The 10,202-nt window shown below is 44.5% G+C and overlaps 1 long non-coding RNA gene across 1 annotated transcript; it reads left to right on the forward strand.

Annotated features, from left to right (window-relative positions):
• The first annotated feature begins 2,576 nt into the window (after positions 1-2,576).
• Positions 2,577-7,774, forward strand: LOC106006991. Its single transcript, XR_001181440.2, has 3 exons — positions 2,577-2,637; positions 4,857-5,076; positions 6,709-7,774. It is a non-coding gene; the product is annotated as an uncharacterized LOC106006991 (long non-coding RNA).
• The last annotated feature ends 2,428 nt before the right edge of the window (positions 7,775-10,202 follow it).

Consider the following 10,202-nt stretch of genomic DNA (forward strand, 5'->3'; position numbering starts at 1 on the left):
TTCGAACTCCACTCCTCAATTTCCATCCAGCCTTGATTTCAGAACCCAAAGCCGTAGCTGAGCAAGCTAGGGAATCATTAAGGCACCACTGCTTTCCCCTTCTTTGACCAAGTTGCTGAATGAACTTAGTTGAAATGCAGCCTAGTGTTAAGAGAATAATCGCGTTTATGTGTCTTCATAACTTATCTGTCCCTATGCGAAAGCCCAATTCACTGGAATAAAAAATACATACATGTGATTTGATGTATGGATCTTGAAGCTCACAAAATGAGCTCAAACTTGAAAGGGATCCAGACTACAACAACGCTTATTATTTTTAGAGCATTACCTAGTCATTTTGATTAATTCGCTTGGAGTGCTTTTCCCTGCAGCCGCCCCCCCCCCCCAGGGAGAGGTGGGGGGAAAAGATGGTAAAACATAAATTTCCTCTGGTGACGAGTTCACATCTGTTTAGAACTGTAACATGGCAAATCATTGTGAAATCTTCTAATGGATGCCTGTCCCATGCCAAATAAGCCCAGGACGGAAAGCACATAAAGAAATAATTGTAAGACACTGGACCGAGTCCAAAAGGCCGAAGCTAATGTTTCACCTAATCTCTTTCCCTGTCTTTCCCTCTCCTGCCTCTCTGGACAGTGGCCCTACCTGCCAGACACTCACTTCAGAACTTCCTGTGGCTGCTTCTGGGCTGTTTGTACCCTCTGAGCCCCAGGGCGAGAATGACAACCATTCTGAAGCCAAACGCCTAAAAGAAGGGTACCAGATTAGCACCTGCGGTAGGGAGGTTAGCACACATCTTTTTCTGAAAGGGTTAATTCCCTTCTGAGCGGGGCCAGGGCTGACCCCAGATAGACCTCCACCAGCACTGAATTGGCCCAGGGCCAGGGAGAGCCCCCTGGGTGGGGTGGGGTGGGGCAGGCTGAGGCCAGTAGAAGAGCTGGGAACTGAAGTTTCTAAAAAAGAAAAAAAAAAAAAAAGAAGAAAAGAAAAGAAAAAAAGAGGAAAGGGAAAAAAAAAGGCCTTTTTGTTTTTAATTCTCTTTATCTTGGCTCTATCTCCTGCACCACTGACTCCAGAACATTAGAAGCAAAGGGTGGGGTTGGGTGGGGCTTAGTGATTTTTTTTTTCTTAAAGGGAAAGAACAGGGAAGTGTCTGAACCTTTACCTTCTACTTGGACTTGATTGCAGTCCAGAAGAAAACCACTGAGTGACTTCTGGGTGTTATCTGTTTGGAACTGGCCTTTGCAAAGGTGGCATCGACAGATCAGAGAGCAGAGAGGAATTCGGGGCTGCTCGCAGAGGAACTTGGACCCGAGAGATGCTCATGATGTTAATTATTGATAATTTCAGCTGGCCTGAGCATGGCTTTGATCTTCAAGATAATATGCCCGGACTTGGCAACACAACGGTCACTTACTGCTAGGAAGGGCTACTGAGCTCCAGCTAGTTCAGAAAGACACATCCTGTATTTAGATCCTGTATTCCACCCTTACCAAAAAAAAAAAAAAAAAAAATACACACACACCAAAAAAAGGGGGGAAAAAAACCAAAAAAAAAACCAAAAACCAACATCCTCTTTCCACCCCAGCCCCCAAAAAGAATTTTAGCTGCGTTTCAGGCTTGGAATTTATTTTTTTGAACAAAAGCGGTGGCCTACCTATTGTAAGAAAACACAAAATATGAAGATTCAAACTTGCCAAACTGAATATAGGGAGATAAAGCATTTTGCAGGTGTATTTGTTATAGGCCCTTGTCAATAAAAACTGTTTCAGTGTCTTTAAGGCAGGGATGGACGGAAGTGTTAGCCTTTTAGAATCACGTACAGGGACGTTCCCCATGTCAACACCATTCCTAGGATGCAACAGGCCAACTTTGGTGTTACATAAACTCTGGGCCAAATCCCAGCTCTACCACTCACAGAACTGGGACTATGGCCAAGTCACTTCAGCCCTCCTAGCCTCAGTTTCCCCATCTGTAAGAGGAGGGCGGCATGCATTTAAAAGAGCTGCTAGTGATGCATGAAGCGCTTGGGACCCTCCTCCCACCAAGAAGGCGATTCCTACCTCTCAGCTTCCCATGGGCTCTCCTTCTTTCCTAGCACTGAGGCCACATGGGGGCAGCCAGCACAGAACAAAAGAAAATTCAGCCCTTCTTTGTAGTTTTAGATGTCTTAGATTTTTTTTTTAAGATTTTATTTTATTTATTTTAATTTTTTGAGAGAGAGAGTGAGTGGGAGAACATGAGCGGGGGGGGGGGGGGGGGGGAGGCAGAGGGAGAAGGAGAAGCAGGCTCCCCACTGAGCAAGAAGCCCAACGCAGGACTCAAACCCAGGATGCTGGGATCACAGCCTGAGCCACCCAGGTGCCCCTAGATGTCTCAGATATATGTCAAGTAAAATGTGAGCTCAAACCAATACAGCCCAGACAGCCATGGCTGTTTCTGCCTTTCTCGTATTTATTTATTTTTAAATACCCACAGAGCACTTACTGTACGATAGGCACATTCCAAGCCCTTGACAAATACTGACTCATCTTTCATAACAGCCCTATGAAGTGTATACTATTACCATTTCCATTTTACATTTAAGGAAGCAGAAACAGAGACAGTTGATGTAACTGATTCAAGATCACCTAACAGGTAAGCGGCACCACCAGGACCCAAGGGCAGGTAACCTGGTCCATTCCCTCAGTGTGCAGATCAGGGGGCAGGCTCTTGCCTGGGAAAGCCCTGCTGAGACCAAGGCAAGGCGGATGGGTAGGGGGCCATTTCTGCACACTCTAGAAAAGAATGGCAGGACCAGAAGTATTGAAGTTGCAAAAGTCTCCATGGGTAAGCTCCACGGAGACCTAGGGAGACCTCGAGAGACCTAGATGAGGGGAGCCGAAAAAGCTGGTAGGTTTCCCGGGCTGCTCCCCTCCACTGCCTCTAAGCATAGCCTAGGGTTTTGGTGCTCTTCCTGGTCCCCGGGCTTTGTGAACATGAATTTGCTGGCTATCGCAGCCTGACTGCATGGGAAGGTGGCAGAAGGCGGGACCCATTAAAGCCATCAAAAAAAAAAAAAAAGAAATTCGGTTGATCCTTCAATAATCCGGGGTTGGGGCACCCACCCTCCACAGAATGAAAAATCAAATATAACTTGACTCCCCCAAAACTTAACTACTAATGGTTAACTGTTGATTGGAAGCCTTACTGAGAATATAAATAGTTGACTAACACAGATTTGTATGCTTGATGTATTACATACTGTACTCTTACAATTAAATAAGCCAGAGAAAGAAAAATCATAAGAGAAAATTCATTTACTGTGCTGTATCATATCTCTCCAAAAATATTCCTGTATAAGTGGACTCATGCAGTTCAAACCCATGTAGTTTGAGGGTCAACTGTAACTTGTTTTAAAATTTCAACCACTTTAAATTTTTTTTTTTTTAATTACGAAAGCAAAATGAGTTTGTGGCAGACATTGTAAAGGGGCTGATTCAACCCGATTTTCCAGCCCTTTCTCCCTTCCATTTTCCAGCTAGATCATAGGATGCAAATCCTACCACTGCAGCCAAGGTCCGTTATGGAGTTCCTGGGAGATCTCTTGTTTTCCTAAGACAGGCTCTGGGGCTTCTAGGCCCTCTTTCTTCTTGGATGACTGGAGGGACAGTGGCCACTTAAAGTCCACAAAGGAAAAGCCATCCCAATTTCAGACAAGCCCTCCTTGAGCTGCTGAGCCCCTCTGTTCAGATTTCTGTCACTTGCGGCCAAGGCAATCCTCTCTGCTTGATGTTCTGTGCCATGTTCATGGTAGAAAAGTGAGAAAATACAGAAAAGAAAAATTAAAAGGAGAGGGAAATGACCAATAACCCTGTTGTCCGGAAATACCTAAAATATTATCTCTCTATATATCTCTTCAATGTTTCCTCTTTTTATAGATTCACAAAAATATGGAATCACACTTTATAAGCACTCTTGAATGGAATCTTTTATTTACCAATGTGCTAGGGCCATCTTCCTACACTAATCATGGTAATCTACTTGTCACTGTGTCAACATTCTAAAGTTTGTTTAACTGATTCCCTATCACTGAACATTTGTGATTGCCAATTTTCAAGCATTATAAACAACAATAGTGTGAAGGTGTTTGTAGGTGCGTCTTGGTCTGATTCATTCCTTCGGATTATTTCCTTAGGATAAATTCCGAAAATTGCTATAAGTTGCTGGATCAGAGAAAATGCACATTTTGTAGGCTTTATATCCTAAGATAAAATGCCTTTCTGAAAGGTTTTACCAAATTTTATACTTTCATTTGAAGTGTGTACCTTCCCCCGCAACATCATTGTCCACAGTGAGAGTGATCATCTTTTTTAAAATGTCAGTTTAATATATATACTCATTTAATTACTGACTTTGACATATTCCCATGACATCATTTGCCATTTCTAGCTCTATTAATTATTTATTATGTGTCAAACATGGAGCTAGGTCATTTACCTTTGTTATTTCTTTTAATCCCCACAAATGCATTATCTTTTGTTTTATGAATGGATAAACAACAGCTCAGAGAGGTTACGTAACTTGCTCAAGATCACACAACTAGTAAGTGATCAAACTGGGCTTCATACCTAGGTCTTCTAGACTCCAAAGTGGTCCTTATAATAAATAGAGTTTTTTAAAGAAAGGAGGTTGGATGGGGAACTGTGTAAGTTCTTAAGTCCTAGTTGAATCGGCCAGGAATCACTAGGAAAGAGATGGCACTCTCCAAGGGATAACTGGAAAGAGTTCACAGAAGAAATTATCTATGGGAGTGTGGGGGAGGTCCAAGGGACCAGTCAAGAGTTAATAATGCACCAAGAGTCTATCATTGGCAGGAAGCCCTGGTCACCCCAAGCCTGGAGGGGCAGAAAGAGAGACCTCTTATGGGAACCTGAAGGTATCTATAGCCCCAGGAGAGTGGCTGCCTGGCCAAAGCTGTGACCATCCACAGAGGAAGATGGCCATAGCCAAAGAGAAGATAGGACACAATTATACACCCAACTCTGATCCTTGGCTGAGGACTCCCATTGGCCGAATCAAACCGGAAGCCAGAAGGTAAGGAAGCCTGGATGGGTCATCCATGGGAAACAAGCTTTGGAACACACAATAAGGAAAAAAAGGGTGGAGAATGGCCTTACAGGGACCCTCTTGTTCTTGATTACCATTAGAAGAGCAGAGCTCCATCATTCCGCAACTAGCTATCGATACACTTTAAAACCCATGCGAGAGGCTGCTATGGGATTCAAGGCAACCATGTAGTACAGTCTGGTACACAGCAAATAGTCAGTAAAAATGAGTTATTTTTGTTTTCACACTTAGAATTGGCACTGGACATGGATCACTCCAAAAGATTCGTCTTTGTACTTTTTTTTCCGTTGGCAACCCAGTCTTCCAACCACTGGCCGTAAAATAACAAGGGGAAGCTACAAAAATGAAACAAAACAAAACAAAATAAACAAAAAAACCAAAGTGGAAGAAAGAAAAGGAAAAGAGAAAAACCAGCTTGTTCTTGAGTACACAGCTGGGTATGTTTCCCAAACTCCTTTGCACTAGGGTGAGAGGCTATGACTGAGTTCCAGCTAATGGAATGTGAGCAGAGGTGATGAGCACAACTTCCATGCCTGGCCCATCTTCATGCTGCTCTTCCTTCACCAGCTCAGTGTCAATGAACAGGAATTCCTCAGAGTTGCTGTTTCTAGAGACAGAGCCCCTGTCTGTCTGTGTTTGAACAGAGCCCTCAGCCATCCATTGCTCCTGACTTGGAAGCCCCTTAGCTCTCTATGGAAATGCAAAAGAAAAGCTGACAGTGTTTAACTAATGATATATGAGCGCTTCTTCGCCATAGTGCCTAGTGGTTCCATCATGAAGACAAAGACCAAACTTATTATTAGAGCAATATTCGGACAAGGACCCAGACCAGCAGGAGCAGCAACAAATGAATGCATAGTGGGTCTTGTCAGGAAGCAGCCCTCCAGTTCCATGACCCCCCAGTCTTCCTTTTCCTGATGAAAACTTAATTTGGGTTTACTTGAATTATTATGCTCTACCAGGGATTTCTGTCAAAAATTCCTTAAAATGAGTGGAAAGTTTCAGAAGTGAGAGGCTGGCACCGCATGTCACCAGTTGTATAGGGTTTGGGTTTACATCCAGTCCCCGCTCCTTTATTTATTTATTTATTTTCAATATTTTATTTATTTATTTGACAGAGAGAGATCACAAGTAGGCAGAGAGGCAGGAGGGTGGCGGGGGGGGGGTGGGGAGCAGGCTCCCTGCTGAGCAGAGAACCTGAAGCGGGGCTGGATCCCAGGACCCTGAGATCATGACCTGAGCTGAAGGCAGCGGCTTAACCCACTGAGCCACCCAGGCGCCCCTCCCCGCTTCTTTAGAGCAGTGGACCTTGGCAAGGGACTTGACCTCTCTCCGTTAAAACATACAAAAGTCTGAAAACCCATGTCAGAAACACAGAAAGCACTCAATGCCAGCTTGATGAATAAGAGAATAAAGTGAGAAGACGGGATAGCTATTCCAACCCTCCCCTCTCCTCCCTTCAACCAGGGGTCTCTGACTGATGGGGTTTCTTCTGTCTCAGGAGGGGGTTGGTGCATATGATTTGGAAGAATTAGGGAGACAAGAAAGAACAGGGAATGTATATGGCCCGTCACATGTCTCTTTCTCTCCTCTTCTTAGGATGACACAGACCGAACTTCCTGATCCGCACTCCCTGAGCGAGCGGCCCCATCTCCCCTTTCCCTTTGGTGGCTCTGAGTATAGCATGGAGTTAGAAACCAGACTCTGGATTCCAAATGCCTGGGTTCAAAGGCTGACCATCTCCCTCCCATGGAGCCCCTGGGATGATGCCTGGCAACAGTGGCCGCTATTGACATGAGCTGTTCAGTACCTGTCCACACACAGAGGTATTCTGGGCATGGTCATTTCCTCCCCTCCTTGGAAGATGCCAACACTGGTCCTCCCCTAAGGAGGCACCCTGTCTTGAAGCCTCTGTACCCACCCATTACCCTATTTGACTGAATGTCATCAATTCAGAACAACTTAAATAATTTGTGAACCTCTCAAACAGACTAACAGAAAGGGGAAAACTTTAGAATGACTGGGGCACAGCCCACTGCTCTAGTCTGATGAAAATAGTGCTGGAGGGAGAGATGACCTGGTGACATCAGGTTTCAACATCATGGCAGGACCAATCTCGCATCAGTTAAATAGGAAATCATACCATTCTGTAGTGACAAGAGAGAGAAGTAATGGCTACAGAACACAAACATATATAAAACCAAGAGCCTCACAAAATGCATGTAATGGGCAGAACCTATTTCAGTTATATATTCCACCAGTTTCAGTTCCCTACAACCTAACATCCCTATACAATGAAATTACGATGTAACATTTGTGCATAAAGAGGGCATGTAACTGCAGAGCTGCAAGGGTTCACCCCAAGTGCCCAGACCTGAAGTCTTGGTGTCAGGGCATGGTATGCATCAGGAGGAACATTCTAGATTGACGAGGAGGCTGAGATATGGAGACAGACATTCAGGTCCACATACTATGTGCCAGGTGCTGAATGGACAGCCCCTCATTTACTCATCACCAAATCTATGATGTACAAATAGCTTTCAGGAAACCATCTGTGCCTGGGATGGAGCCTGGACTTCGCCACTTTCCAGCTGTGTGATTTTTAGGAAAGTTGTACAACCCATCTGAGCCTGGGAAGAATAAAGGGGCCAACATACATAAAACACCCTGTACATAATAAGTGTCTAATTGATGTGATTTTTTTTCCCTCCTCTTGATTCTATTAGTGTTTTTCAACTCTGGCTGTACATAGCAACCACTGGAGGAGCTTTAAAAAAATTCTTGCCTGAGCCCTTCCTCCAGAGATTCAGATTTAATTGGTCTGGGGTGTGGCCTGGACAAGGGCATGGGGATTTTTAAAAGCTCCCCCCTGGGAGCAGCTAACGTTCAGCCAAGGTTGAAAACCACTTGTCTTAATTGAATCACCCAGTATCAAGCAGGGAGTTAGGAGGTGGTACAAGAATTTTGTTAATCACACTGGCAGAGTTATAACTGAGAACTTGGGAACGCGGACGTCCCCTCCTGCTATCAAGGGAAAGGGACAGAGCAATGGGAGCTCCCTCAGCTCCGTGTCCTCCAGGGGGGCCGGTCTATGCAGACCAAGGAAAAGTCAGACGAGCAAGAAGTTTTGTCTGGATGAGGGATACCATTTTGGGAAAGCCAATTCTTTAGAACAGAGTCTATGCGTTAAAGAGCCTGGGGGTGTAATTCCTCAAATTAAATGTATGTTCTGGAAACCTGAGATAATAGTCCTTCTGTCTTAATGGAGGACTAAAATTCTGCAGCACCGTTGTCGCCCAGCTGTGTGTCCTGTAAGGTGAGTTCCTAAAACACACTGAGTTCCATTTCCCAATCTGTGAGGGACATACCCACTTTTTTTTTTTTTTAAGACTTTATTTATTTATTTATTTGACAGAGAGATCACAAGTAGGCAGAGAGGCAGGCAGAGAGAGAGGAGGAAGCAGGCTCCCCACTCAGCAGAGAGCCCAAAGCGGGGCTCGATCCCAGAACCCTAGGATCCTGACCTGAGCCTAAGGCAGAGATCTTAACCCACTGAGCCACCAGGCGCCCAGGGACATACCCACTTTTAAGGAGAACTATGTGAGAGCTTGACCTTTTCAGGAAAGAAAAAAATTTTAAAAAGCCATATCCATCCAGATGCACAACTTTATATATATTTTACATTTAAGGAAGTTCATGGAACCCATTAATTTTTTCTTAGCTAGATAGGCCCTAAATCCCCTTCCAACCTGATAAAATTATCTTACTCCAATTAAACTATTGTTTAAAGGTTATGCGCTATGGGTGGGCTCCACAGGAGGGAGAGGGACATCTGAGCCCTGCAGGACTTGAGCCGGAAATAATGCGGAGGATCTCTGGGTAGAGTGAGTCATTTCTAAGACCTTGGGTTTAGGCAGCCCGGTCAAGTATCTTAAAAAAAAAAAAAAAAAAAACCTCCTCCGGAAAAATAATCAGGCCGAAGAATTACAATCCTAACTCTTTCTTTAGGAATTAATGCCTTTAACATGATTTTCAAAGTGCAGTACCGAAAATCCACATTTCATTATCAGGTTCAAAGCCAAAGGGCTGTGCGGAAACCCCAAGCAGGCTGGAAGGCGGAGCCCGGGCGCACAAATCCCTCTTCTTCCCCAGGCTCTCTGTGCGATCCGAGCGGGCAAATTGCTTCTTTCACCTCTCCGTGCCCTCGCCTGGAAAGCGCAGATAACAGCGCTAACCTCACAGGACTGGTATGAGGAATAGCTAATAAAATGTGATAGTGACACGCCCAATTTAAATGCAAACGGCTGTAAAACAACAAAAAGCGTATTTAAAGATTTCCACAGCTGGGAGATTGGGGGAGATGGGGACGGACACCAAGGCTTTGAGAGGAGGCTATTTATTTTTCTCTCTAGGGTACACGTTGGTGAATTGATTGTGCCATGTGCCAGACACGGTGCTAGACTCCGGGAAACAGAGAACAGTCTTGGTTCTCATGTCGTCTGCAGCCGTTCCAGGAAAGTCATGCGAAATCTGCTGGAAAATGTTCTAAATTACAGGGCTCTCTCTCTCTTTTCTATGATAGTCACCAAACTCTGGCTGCAAAAAATAATGCTCGGAGCTTTGGGAAAGGCAAAGGCTTATAAAACACATCAATGCCCTTGAAGAGAAGACACGTGGGAAAGGGGAAATGGCCCAGGGTAAGGTAAGACCCAAAGCCAAGTGAATACTCAACTTCTTCTTTCATTTGTGTTTCTTTTACCTGTGAGGGCCTCCCTTGGCCACAGTCTCCTTCCAAACTCTGGGAGTCTCTTCCATACCCACTCCCAGATTTCTAGGTCTCTCTCAGGACCTGTGTAAACCAACTGCTATATTTGGTACACTGTAAATCGCCAGGACCCAGAAGGTGCAGGCTCTGTCGAAAGCGTCACATTTATTTTTTATATGGTTATTTACATGCAATAAAATGCTCAGGTTCTAAGTGTACAGTTAAATGAGTTTTTGACAAATGTAAGCACCCTTATGAATATATAGAACATTTTTATCCCCCCTGGGAATTTTTCTGCAGTCCCTTTCCATCAATTACCCCTCATCCA

The sequence above is a fragment of the Mustela putorius genome, unplaced genomic scaffold (genome assembly GCF_011764305.1).
Source record: "Mustela putorius furo isolate JIRA1106 unplaced genomic scaffold, ASM1176430v1.1 tig00000083_pilon_pilon_pilon, whole genome shotgun sequence".
Taxonomy (NCBI): Eukaryota; Metazoa; Chordata; class Mammalia; order Carnivora; family Mustelidae; genus Mustela; species Mustela putorius.